This window comes from Mytilus galloprovincialis, chromosome 12 (assembly GCF_965363235.1).
Source record: "Mytilus galloprovincialis chromosome 12, xbMytGall1.hap1.1, whole genome shotgun sequence".
In the NCBI taxonomy this organism is placed as follows: Eukaryota; Metazoa; Mollusca; class Bivalvia; order Mytilida; family Mytilidae; genus Mytilus; species Mytilus galloprovincialis.
In genome coordinates, this window is record NC_134849.1 from 14940084 (window position 1) to 14953077 (window position 12994).

Sequence of the window (12994 nt, forward strand, 5' to 3'; positions counted from 1 at the left end):
AAGTCACTAGAACTTATGTACTATATACATTGCATATATTTAAATAAATACATTTTTATATATGAGCTTGAAAATTCGAACAAAGCAGTAAGTTAACTATGCAGATTAATTTTCAATTTGATATTTTCCTCCTTGCAAAAATGAACGAGCGTAGGATAAACTATTAACGGTCAATGTGATTTCCATGTGTGCGTCGGGGGTCGTTCTTGTGAAATATATGTCCTTTTCGTCCATTGAAACAATAATCTCTGACGCCACTGTAACGTGTCTTGTTGGCTTGCCCTCAGACACAGTCTACTCTACATTACTATTCACGTCCTTATTTTAGAATGACAAATAACTTATTTTTAATTGAATTATTTTACAAACACATTTGTATCCGTTTTAAGCTTTGTCATTTATCTCCTATTGAACGTGTAGTCGAAGGTTTGAAACAAATAGAAACGGACATAATTTTATGAAATTGTTAGTCTTTTTATTATTTATTATTAAATTAAATGTTTTAACGTACAAATCATATCTAATGACTGTTTCAAAATTGACACTTATATTCAGCATAAATGCCTTTCAATGATTAGCAATATTCATATCTCAGAATATCTGTGAGTATAATAACAATATCGTTATACCACATCGTCCTCAATATCAATCATAAATTTAAAACAGACCGTTAGGAAAGAAACACTCAATCAATTTTATATATTCTTGACCTTGTGTTTCCTTCCATTTATCTCAATAATGACTTTTGTGATTACATCTTATACTGAACATTGTGAAGAGTTTCTTACTCAAATTTCAAACTAACAATTTCTAAACTCTGTTTATCTCATTGATGCATTACAGTATTTGTCGTTCAATAATCTCTAACAACATTGTCGTATCAATTGCTGATCCAAAACGGCACTAAATGCCCAGATAAACAAAATTAATCTCAAATACCTATTCCATCGTTCTAATTTGTGTTCAACACAATCATTGTTGACAGTGGCATGTAAGCAATTAAAGTGTGTTGTTACAAATAGGAAAATGTGTCATATTGAAACTGGTTAACTTTCAGGATATGATCAGTGAAAATGAGCACACGTACAAAGAAGTCCGTCAAAACTGCAAACGCAAAATGACATTCCAAAAAAAAAGCCAAACATTAAGGAACATCATAATTTCTCAAATAATGTTTATTACTAAATAGTTAATAAAAATATTTGTACTGTATAAAGTCTTTCTGTTACTGACATCGAGATTATAAAAGTCAGTGAAGGTATAAGTATGCAAAATGAAATCATTAACCATTTCGGACAGATTTCACCATCGAATAAAAATATTTACATATTATTCAAACTATGGATTTTTCGAGATAATTATGAAAGTTCACATTAAAAAATTGTTTAAAAGTCTGCATCTTTTCGTTTCACTAGATACATTCGTTCGTCTTCTATAGGATTTCGTTTTATAATTAACTTATTAAGTATAGGTTTGTATATTTGTAAAGCGATAATAAACAACCAAAAATCAAATCTGAGATTGCACTATCAACAAAGTATTTTATTTAGAAAGCTGCAACCAATACTCCGGAAAATGACGAATAATATCGATCTCCTCCAGCATGAACAGTACTCGTACCTTCAGCAAAATGTCGTACCCATACTTCGTCGTTCTGTTCCAGAGACACCACAATCGTATGGCTAGCTATGTCGTAGTCATCACCGTACAGTGCAGCAAGTTGTATACCATTCCGAACGATTTCTGTCCTTACGCCTTGACTCGGCCCACTACAGGTTGTTGCTGAAACTATGTATAGTCCGTTTATAGGAACTGTAAAGATTCCATGTCTAGCATCATATCCGTTCCCTGGAAACCAAGAGCTTCTTTAATTTTCTATATATATATTAATTGACGAATACCATGAAGTCATTGTCAATAAATTTAAGGCAAAAGCGTGACACAAAACATTGAGGCTGTAATAGAATGTCGAATGATAAAAAAACTAACAATTACCTGTTTGACAAATAGAGACTGCTTTAAACTAAACATGTTGGCTATAAAAAAAATAATCGATTTACAGTCTTAAAGAACACGTTTTAAATCCAAATTTAGTCATAGTAATTACGTTAATTCACAAGCATGGTTTAGCTGTGATTGAATTTTCATATTCATTGTTATTAATTTTACCAACTTTGTTCATTTATAGCACAAAATTTTATATGGGTTATTGAAAGGTGAGTGCAGAGGTTTACAATGTTTGACTTTAAGTTACATGCATTTTGATTCTAAAAACACATTCCAGGAGTTTTATTTTAGCACTGCATTGAAGGTGGATCTTGTCTTAAAATGATAGCATGGTTTATCTAGCAAGGAAGCTAACCAAAGATGCTACATTCACCTTCACACTCAGATCCATGTATCTTACATTCAGTAATTATTTTTCAGAAATATCTAGCTTTTTTTAATAGATGTAGGAAGATGTGGTGTGAGTTTTTTAACTCCATATAAGACATAAGAGTGCAAATTATATCCATAGGGACCTAAACAGAACAGTCATACCCTTGTTTTGCTAGCAAATGTACTTTTACCGTATTTTTCATTTGATTTTCCATGATTATATACACTGTAACGGTATCAAACAATAAAAATATTGCTTTATTTTCAATCTAGCAAACAACAAAAAGAATCACTAATTGAATATCATGTGAAACTATGATTTATAAAGAATGATAACATTTATATTTTAAAACAATCTTTACAAAACAAACTGAGTATTTCAAAAGTTACTGACGTCATATGTTATTCCTCTTGCAAAAAATTAAAAACAAATCTGCTTTGATCATCATGTCAACAAGTTCCTTGTTACTTGTGTGTATCTTACCTATGTTTGTATGAACCTTGTTATATTCGAGTGTCTGGAGTGGTCCAAGTGTTAAATCATGGGTCAAAACAGCAGTAAATCCAACATGATCTGTTGCATTTGTTCCTGTATGCAAAATTAACTATGTGTATATCAAACAATTCAACGCAATTAAATCGAAAGTAATTTGAAAGTCTATCTAAGCTGATTCGTGGATATCTTTTTGAAGAAACGAAGCCAACTTTAGTGCTTTTTTTATCTGAAGATGACGTAAACGGGTGATTCAAAAGTCAGAGAAAGATGAAATACACGACAAAGAGTAAAAACAAACCATAGAAAACATGCAACACAGGAATTTCGACATTTACAATTAGAATTCATGAATACTTCTCAGAATAATAATAAAAATAAACAAGAACCAAACAAAAATCCAAACAAAACTACAGAAGTTGAAGACTTCTGGCTAGTACAAATAGAACAAACATATGATCATCTGTTCATGACATGTCTATCAAGTCATAAAGATGTCATAAACACTTTTAATGGTAAAATTGTTTATTCTATACTGTTTCTGATATTGCAATTTATGGTTGAATAGATTTTGACATATGTATCACGTCATCGAAACATCACATGTGACGTCTCTACACTAAGATTATATTACATGTAATTTACTTTACTTTAGTGGCTTGAATTAGTTAATTGATTTTGCAATTTCGGACCCAAATAATTCCTTTTATTATGAATTCCTATTGTTTTCCTCAATTTTGTAACACTTCATCATTGACTTACAAACATGTTGGATATGTATATCGCACACCAACTCCACTTTTCGGTTTCGGTTTAAATGGAGTACTATTTATCAAATGCATATGAAACTTCACTACTAAATATATCTTGGATAATGGAGTGTGTTCTTTCAACGAATTAAACTTCGTGCTTGAGTAACTGGTTACGTTTTCAGTTTATGTTTATACACTGTGTCTAAATCACGCAGGCAAAATTTGCTCGGACTCGATGGTATCTAACATCCGGCACAATGACGGAACATCAATAGACAAAAGAAAGGTAGGTTTCTCCTTATTTTTTTTAATTTTTTTTATTATATCGAAAAATATATATACATATACAACTATTTTCTATTGTGAGATGCAATATTTTCTACAACCGTTCTATATTAACGGAGAATAAGTAAAAATGCATGTCAAAATGACGAATTGAGTGAACCTTGCTCGAAATTGTTTAATTTCTCGTTAAATTGTTCACATTGTACGGAAAGAAAGGTACGGGAAGATAGATACTGACACGGAGATTGCAAATTTAGTTATTATGAGCATCTCAATACTTGTATTTCTGTGTATGGAACGAAAGAAAGGGGTCATGTCAAATTAAAATAAACCGGTTTCGTGAATGTTGTTCACTACACAACCACCCGGTTTCGTCTATATATATATCACCCGTTTTTTTTTTAAACAAACAATTTATGAAAAGCAACGTTGACACGGATCTGAACATTGTCTTTCGAGAATTTAAATATATATTTATTGTAAAGTAAACTTGGCGTGTTAAAATCTATTTTAAACGGGCACTTTTGGACATAGGTAATTATGGTAATACACATTTTCTTAATGAAAGGTGTATCCCTTATTTCACTTAAATTCAAACTAATTTTAAATGGAATTTAAATCCTCAATAGCAAACACTGGTATCTAACCTAATTTTATAGCATTATTATATTTTCTTTGTTTATTATAGTTGTATGTAAAGATGTAAAAATAAAAAGATGTGTTTTGATTGTGCCATAATTTTAATTTACTATACTATACACTTAGTTTAGAATATTTACTATCAATTATTAATACATTTATTCATTCAATCATTGACGAACAGTCACAAACCGACTATAGTCTATACTATTCTGCACAAATTGATCATGCATATGCAGCCCTGCCAGATTTTCTGGTACTATATATACTATGTTACTCGCGCACGAACACGAGTTTTCACACTCAGTAAGCATCCATAACATAACAGTGAGATTTGTAACTTACTCCGCGTTTCTGGTAGCCACATTTATTTTCATAGGCATGTTTTTTACATTATTCTTACAGTTCAAATTTAAATTGAAACTTCAAGATAACTTTTAAAAAAAATATCTGCCAATTTTGTATTTTCAATGTGAATAAAAGTTGGTTTGCAAAACATGACCGTCATTTATATCTAGGTCTTATTTAGAAGAAGTGACGGTCACCACGTATCCCATAAACATTGCCAATGAGACAACTTTCTTTTAGAGACAAAAATGATGTTGAATTAATCAAGTTTAGGTCAGCGTATGCCTTAAACAATGAGAAAAAACACGCAACTGCATGAAAGCAAGCTACAACAGGGCCCTAAATGTAAAACAATTCAAACAAGAAAACTACCTGCCTATTTTATGTTCAAAACGCATATGGTATAAATCAACCAAAGACAACCACGGAATTACAAGCCAGTTGATTCGGGAATGGTTAAAGTGTTGGCGCCGACTCAAACAGCACAAAAAAGTACAAACAATAAAAAATTATGAAAAAGCCTTAACTCGTCCGATGACAGAGCCTGTATAGTAAATGCACAATGTGTGCCAAAACTTGTATCACAGTTAAAATTATCCCTTATATATAATAAATATACATGTATTCGGAGTTTACTATGACGTCCTAGACCACTGAGCTAGTATACATATTTATTAAGGGGCCATCTGAAGGACGCCTCCGGGTGCGGGAGTTTCTCGCTTCATTGAAGACCCATTGGTGGCCTTCGGCTGTTGTCTGCTCTATGGTCGGGTTGTTGTCGCTTGGATGAAAAAGGGGGCTAGGGTGAATAAAAATGCTCTGCATTTGTTTTCAGTTTTAATCTCTGTCCTTTTTTTTATTTTTCACTTTATTTGGTCCTTTTTTAAGTAGTAGTTTATTCCCTTTTTATCCTTGTTAAATGTTTTTTTCTACAAACGTGACTATGAGAAACACTTTTTTTCTACAAATGTTATTTTTACCAATTTTTTTATTATTGGTTATAACTGTTTGTTAAATCTATTAGAAGATTGTAATAAAATTGATTGGAAAAATGAACTCATGATTTCATCAAGCAGATATAAAAAATGTATTTTATACCCATACGATATCAAGTGTGTTGTATTGGTTTTTAGAACGTTTGACCATTATAAGAAATAACTACGTTAAATTTTAAGAAAATTAGATAAGCTGTCCTCAAGTTACGATACGACATGTTTATGCTGGATAGACGGATAGACGGATAGATAGACGGACGGACGGACCGAATGACTGATAGACGGAGGAAAGGAAGGATGGAAGGACGGACGGACGGACAGGTGGGTGGACAGACTGACAGACGGATGTATACAATAATATGTCCTGTCAAAATTGTGATGGGCGTGTAAAAATGCAAGGAAATGGAAAAAAATCGTAATTAAAGGTCAATAAGTTTTATTAGGATATCGGCCAAGTCGACTTACTTGTATATTTTGTCTTCCTTATCATTTTTGCTATAAAACTTTTATGAATATTTGAAAAAAAATGTATAAAAATCGATAAAAAGAACTTGAAATTCGTAACTTATCGCATAAAGTGTATACCGAATTAAAATATTGTAAGAAATCAGGGACATCCGCGAAATCGGATTATGTGAGTTTGATTATGTTTATTATAAACAAGAAAGAATTCGTTAGATCTATGTACCATACTTGTAAATGTTCCAGTCAAACCTTTTAACTTTTAAAATATGCAGCTTTATACAAATAGTTCAAACCGCTGTGAATTCGAATCACTATGTCTCGGTTGTTTAAAAATATCAAGGAGAATGTTTTCTCATTTCTTAAAATATTTTAATTCGGTATTCCCTTTATAAGATAAGCGAATCTAGAAGACGTATATGTTGCACGCCCCCGACCCCACCTTTGGTTGCCAAAACTATATCGATTCCTTTTCTTAACGATTTTGTAAAGCAAAAACAAAAATCAAAATATTGTTCGACTCGGTACGCTCGGCGGTATGTAAAAGCTGTTCGAATTACGTCCACTTTGAAATAAACTGAATCCGTCTGTCCGTATATATTGTCAAAATAATAAATAAATTTTATTCTAATGCATGGTAGTTGTAATCTTACATTCCATTGGCGGATCCAAGGGAGGGGTGGTCCGGGGGTTTGAACCCCACTTATTTTTGGCCGATAAATGCATTTGAATAGGGATATATAGTTGAAACCCCCCATTTTGTCCTGGATTGGGAACCCCCTTTTTAAAATGGCTGGATCCGCCCCTGCATTCATTTTCTATGTCGATTATGCATGCATATACATTTGTCTTATTATCAACGTTTATCCTTAAGAAAATTTATTTTTAACGATGATAGAAAATATTACATGATTAGATTACTTATAAAGGTGCCCATCCTTTTGTGCGAGAAAATCACATATCAATTGTGTGTTCGATTTTTAAGACTGTAAGCTTTAACTTCAAGTTTCAACATGTTCAACATATTTTCCCATAACTCATATAGAAAACACATATTTAGAGAGCTTTAACCTCAATCTGCTGGTAAAACATTTCGGAATGCAAAGTAAAATTAAAATATTTGTGTTCTATAAGAGTAGGAAATTGTCATTTTGACATGCATTTTTACTTATTTCTCCGTTAATATAGAACGGTTGTAGAAAATATTGCATCTCACAATAGAAAATAGTTGTATATGTATATATATTCTTTGATATCATAAAAAAAATAAGGAGAAACCTACCTTTCTTTTGTCTATTGATGTTCCGTCATTGTGCCGGATGTTAGATATCATCGAGTCCGAGCAAATTTTGCCGGTGTGGTATAGACACAGTGTTATATATTAGTTTAATCACGCATCGGTGCAACTTCATAAAACTGCATATACATGTATATTGGATAGAAAAGATGGCTAACACAATTCCATCTACTTACATGCTTTTATGACACTGGATGATCTATATGTCACATGCATTTCCATATGTTTCAGCTGCTCAATAATTATATAAATTCAAATGAAAATCTCTCATCATAGATAATCGCCTTGCTTTCAAAATTGAAATGAAGTGCTTTAAATAATCGAATATTTGCTTTAATAACACGTACATGTATTTTTACTTGAAAATGTGTTAAAACATAATATGTTTCTATTTTCAAAACGTTACCGATCGTCATTTCTTTTCTTTATTCGTCATTTCGCAATTACAGCAAATACTGGCCTATGACAGTAAGTATGAACTTTATTTTGTATCTAGATCTGTACTGTGTATACACTGATCAACAATACCAGGTTATACCTTTGTTTTAGATGTACCACCAGTTGCGACAAACGACCAATTAGTGACGTTGAAGGCCCAATCAAAAACGTAATTAAAAAAAAAAACATACGAATCTCCATATTCAAAAACGGCAAATTAAGTATCAGAAACACAACGACAGTCGATAATAGTGAACCATCATGTACCTCTTCTCCTGGTCAAAGTCATGATGCAGTTTGTCGTCTTCTATTAGGGTGTGTTTACAGTATTGAATCATTTTATATCTCATACAATAACCTTAACAATTTGGATTTAGTAGTTTTAACAACGTAATATTATTTCAAACCAACGTACTTCAAAAGAAAATAGAAATTAAAAAGACAAAATTGATCGTAGTGTTTGTTGCTTCTTAATCGCGAAATTTTACAACTGCGAAAAAACGCTGTATAGTATATCAGTCGTTTGTTTTATACCATAATAAAACAAACCTCCTCCAATCAAAAGTCTTTTTCCTGATCTTAATCTTACATCATCTCTTTCTTTGCCACCTATTGTTGGATTCAAGTCCATTATCGTTTTTATAGATTTTTTCAGTTTTTCTACTTTCTCGACAAGGACTACGTTTGATTTCTCCAGTTGCAAAGTCTTTGTACTCAATTCTGCATTTTTAACCTCCAAACGTTGGTTTTCTTTCTCCAGATTTTCTAATCTCTTCAGCACCGCCTCAAAATTTGATGATAGCCTTTGCACTTCATCTACAATTTTTAGTAATGTTGAAATAAAAATATGAATATTTCTTAACATTGTCGTTTATGTTAATTTATGCCAAGTCAAGTAAACATACATATGATTCAATAATCATGATTATATTTCATTCAAGTGTTTTACATGCACATAAAGTGTTAAGTGTTTCGCCTGCATGAATTTTATGTGAGTTCCAAGTCAATTTAACATGCATGTTCTGTCATTAATCCGATCGATATACATCTACATAGATAGTAAGAGAGCCACTGGACAAAAATTGTTTGTGAGGTAAGAGCAAACATGTGTGCATTACAACAACCTTTCTTCCTTATAACAATTGTTGCAAGAATAATATAACGGTAACTGGAAAATAGTGCTTGATTGGAACTGACAAAAATGTGTTCCTTCGATAGACCCCTAAGGAAATTCTCGCAGGATAATTAAACGTGTAGAATATGGAAATGCCTACAGAAGACGTTGTTTATAACCTTGGACATGCCTGTGTATTAATACATCCAACACAACCACTGTTCTAATAATTGGATGAAGATTTCCAGGTTATCTTTGTTATACTGCTGTCACTGCATATTAGCTGATTGTTAACATCTGAGTTGAGCACAATATATAAATATATGTAAAAAATAATGTATAGATTATAAAGAAAAATATTTCGTTTTAAACACGTGTTATCGCGTATAATTCAAATACAAAAATTATTTGAATAAGATGAAAACAATACTTTAATGCACAATATACATGGTGTGTTAGTGACCTAACACGATATATATGGGTCCTGACCCCATATATATCGTATTAGGTCACTAACACACTGTGTAACAAATTTATCTTACCGACTATTTTCACATGTGGTATTAAGACTAGCGGCCTATCGACATGATTTAAAAGACTTCAATTCTTAGTTTTAGCATGTTTAAGAACCTACTTCCATTTGTCTTTACAAAAACCAAAGGCTAACAATAACAACATGTTAGCTTTAAATTTGTTTTATGCATGTATTTCAATCGTTTTTATCAGTTTCTTCGTATATTTAAACCTTTCAGATGTCCCTTTTGTTTTGAAAGGGATGATACTCCTTACTAACCCCATATGGTTGCTAACCCTGTATGGTAACTAACCATGTATGTTTTAGGACACCCTATATGAAATATATATATTCACCACATGTAGTCGATTAACCAATCATATCCCCATAAATCTATAGAAGGTAAGATAAATAGCTATACACATTTTAGCAAGAAGAGTAAATAAGGTTAGAATTCATAGACCAGTAGTGTAAATGATTTAAACACTAAATAACTACAATTGGGTGTGGACCAAGCATACCACTTAGCAAACGCATGTTAACGCCGAGTGCAAATATTACGGTTTTTAACTTTAATTTTCGCATTTATTAGTTAACGCACGTTTACTATAGTTACGTTTATGGAGTACAAATGGAAGTAGCTTATGTCTACCCGATTAAAAGCACGTTTACTCTGTGTCTGTTTAGTCAGTATACGAAGTAAGCGTGCATACACTACAAATTTTACAACTTTATTTTTACGTGCACTTGAAAGTTAACCCGGTTGTTTTCTATTGATTTCACATAATAGATATTTTTTGAATGCGCTTAATTGATTGTGTAATTATGAATAACACTGCGAGTACATTTGTACATTTGTTATTGTAATTCTATATTTTATATATATTTACAACCGTAACAATTCAACGACACAATTAATCCGAAATGTTATCCTTTATTAATTGCAAAACAAAGGCCATTCCAATAACTATAAATATTTTGTTTTATATTTAACTTTTTATGTCTACTGAAGTTTCAGAGTTAACGTAGAGTTATCGCGGCTTTTACATGAAGTGCATGTCGGTGATCCTTTTCCATCCGTCTACATCTTATTCTTGGCCAACACCCAACTGTATGTCCAACTCTTTTATCAACTGAATCAAATCGTGGAAATGAGATGTCAGAAAATGTTACTTGCATACTACAGCTCTGTTGTACCTGATTTTATTCAGTTTTTATGATTAAATGACAGAATAAATCATGCGGTTTTGCTATCTTTCTTGTGTATTTTATATTATGTAGATGAATTTGGAAGTTTTTGAATATAAGGAAATCGCCTATCTTGAGTGTTTGTCATAAGTGTCAAAAAAGATAGGCCAAAAGTGACAGTTAAATTCTAAAGTCCATGTAATGTAATGACTTGTAAGACCAAAAAAATTAAAAACAAAGCATACATTTGAATTCGAATAAAGTGAATATAAAATACGAACTTGTTATTGAGTTTCTTTCAGTTCCTTCTGTGTAGCTATAGGTTGAAACTAAAACTTCCAAAGAACAGAAGAAAAAAAGGAAGAATGCTACACAATTCACCATATTTGTGTAGTCAATTGTCAGATAAGTGTCTGATTAATCAGCCTGTTATGTATTGTACGTGTGAAAGTGTTTAAACATGGGACAGTGTAGGCACCAGCATAGATAAGACATAACTTAGGTATATCATTATGATCATGTACTGTATATAATCAAATTAGCTGGTATAATCAAATATAGTATAAGTTTCATCTTAAACGTTAAGTTGAAACACATGTCAGATATTTCTGAAATTTAAACATGCTGAAGACAACTGATGTATCATGTGTATGAAAATATGATTACATGGAATTTTCATGGACTTTGATGCAGCGAAAACTATATTCATCTATGTCTGGTTTTAATATGGACGTTATGCATATACATAGTGTAGATTTGGTACAAATCAAAGCGGAAATCCAACTTTCAAATAAAAGATGACTTTCTTTAGCCATGCTTAAGAATAGTCGCATATGCTTACATATACAACGTGTAGATGTAGTATAAATTAAGGTGGGAAATAAACCTTCATGTCCGTAGATGTTATATTGCAATCTTACTAACCAACCCTTATATTTTATTAGAACACATGTAAATCTGCGTTAAGATAAAATAACAAAATCTTAAGTTTCATATTTATGTTTTAAATGTGTTTCTTTTTCTTTTTTTTTTTGTTTGTTTATGTTATGTATATATTTATTACAAAACCTGGATTTCTTGTATTTTGCATATATATGAAATATATTTTCGAAAGTGAAATATTATCAAATCAGTCCTGATGTCTCGTATAAACTATCTTTTCCTTTGTTTTTAAGAATATAACACTTCACAATTGAAGAACAAGAACCAGTAGTCAGCACTTCTGTGCTGACATGAACTATCCTTGATATGGTCATATTTATTAAATAACTGTTTACAAAACTTTTCAATTTTTGAAATACTAAGGCTTTTCTACCACAGGAATAGATAACCTTAGCTATATTTGGCGAAACGTTTAGGAATTTGGTCCTCAATGCTCTTCAACTTCGTACTTTATTTAGCCTTTTTAACTTTTTGGGATTCGAGCGTCACTGATGAGACTTTTGTAGACAAAACGCACGTCTGGCGTAAATACAAAATTTAATCCTGTTATCTATGATGAGTTTATTTCTCTGAAAACAGACTTTGTTCGATCATTCACACAGGATGTTGTTTACTTATGAATGCGTCGTTTCAACAGACACCTGATTGTTTTAACCTATTCTGACAAAGAGCCCAGTTCAACTTCTTCACGATTAGCACATGCTCTGGCGTAGTCCTCAATGGAATCCTTAATTATTTTGATGCAATGGTTCCGATTGTTGTGTTGAAGTTTTTAGGACCATAATATATCACCTTCGGATATGCTCATGTTGTCTTATGTTTACATCCGCAGTAATAACATTGTCAGAGAGAATGGATGCAAATATAAGACGGAAGGTGTATTGTTCGAAACCAAGGTCCTGCAATGCTTTTTATAAAGTTAAATGCAATGATTTTGATTTAACTGCAGGATTCAATATGAACGGACTGATTTTGAAAATAAAGTGGAATTTTAAATGTTACCTCCATGTGAAGTAGAACCTAGGTTGCTGATGTCAATTGCATCACTTCCTTTAAAGGTAAACTGAACAGGAAAGAATCTCCTCTTTTTCTCATGTAGAGGTTCCGATCTTACTGGTTTGAAAAGACTAAAAAGAGCTTCATCACTA

The 12994-nt window shown here is 31.8% G+C and overlaps 1 long non-coding RNA gene across 2 annotated transcripts; it reads right to left on the bottom strand.

The window, feature by feature from the left end:
- Positions 1 to 1516: 1516 nt before the first annotated feature.
- On the bottom strand, positions 1517 to 11315 carry LOC143055514 (uncharacterized). Of its 2 annotated transcripts, XR_012972065.1 has the most exons (4): positions 11186 to 11315; positions 8638 to 8904; positions 2864 to 2968; positions 1517 to 1848 (listed from the first exon to the last, which is right to left on the bottom strand). It is a non-coding gene; the product is annotated as an uncharacterized LOC143055514 (long non-coding RNA). The 2 variants fall into 2 exon arrangements; XR_012972063.1 differs by lacking the exon at positions 11186 to 11315 and having other exon boundaries at positions 8638 to 8941.
- Positions 11316 to 12994: the final 1679 nt, after the last annotated feature.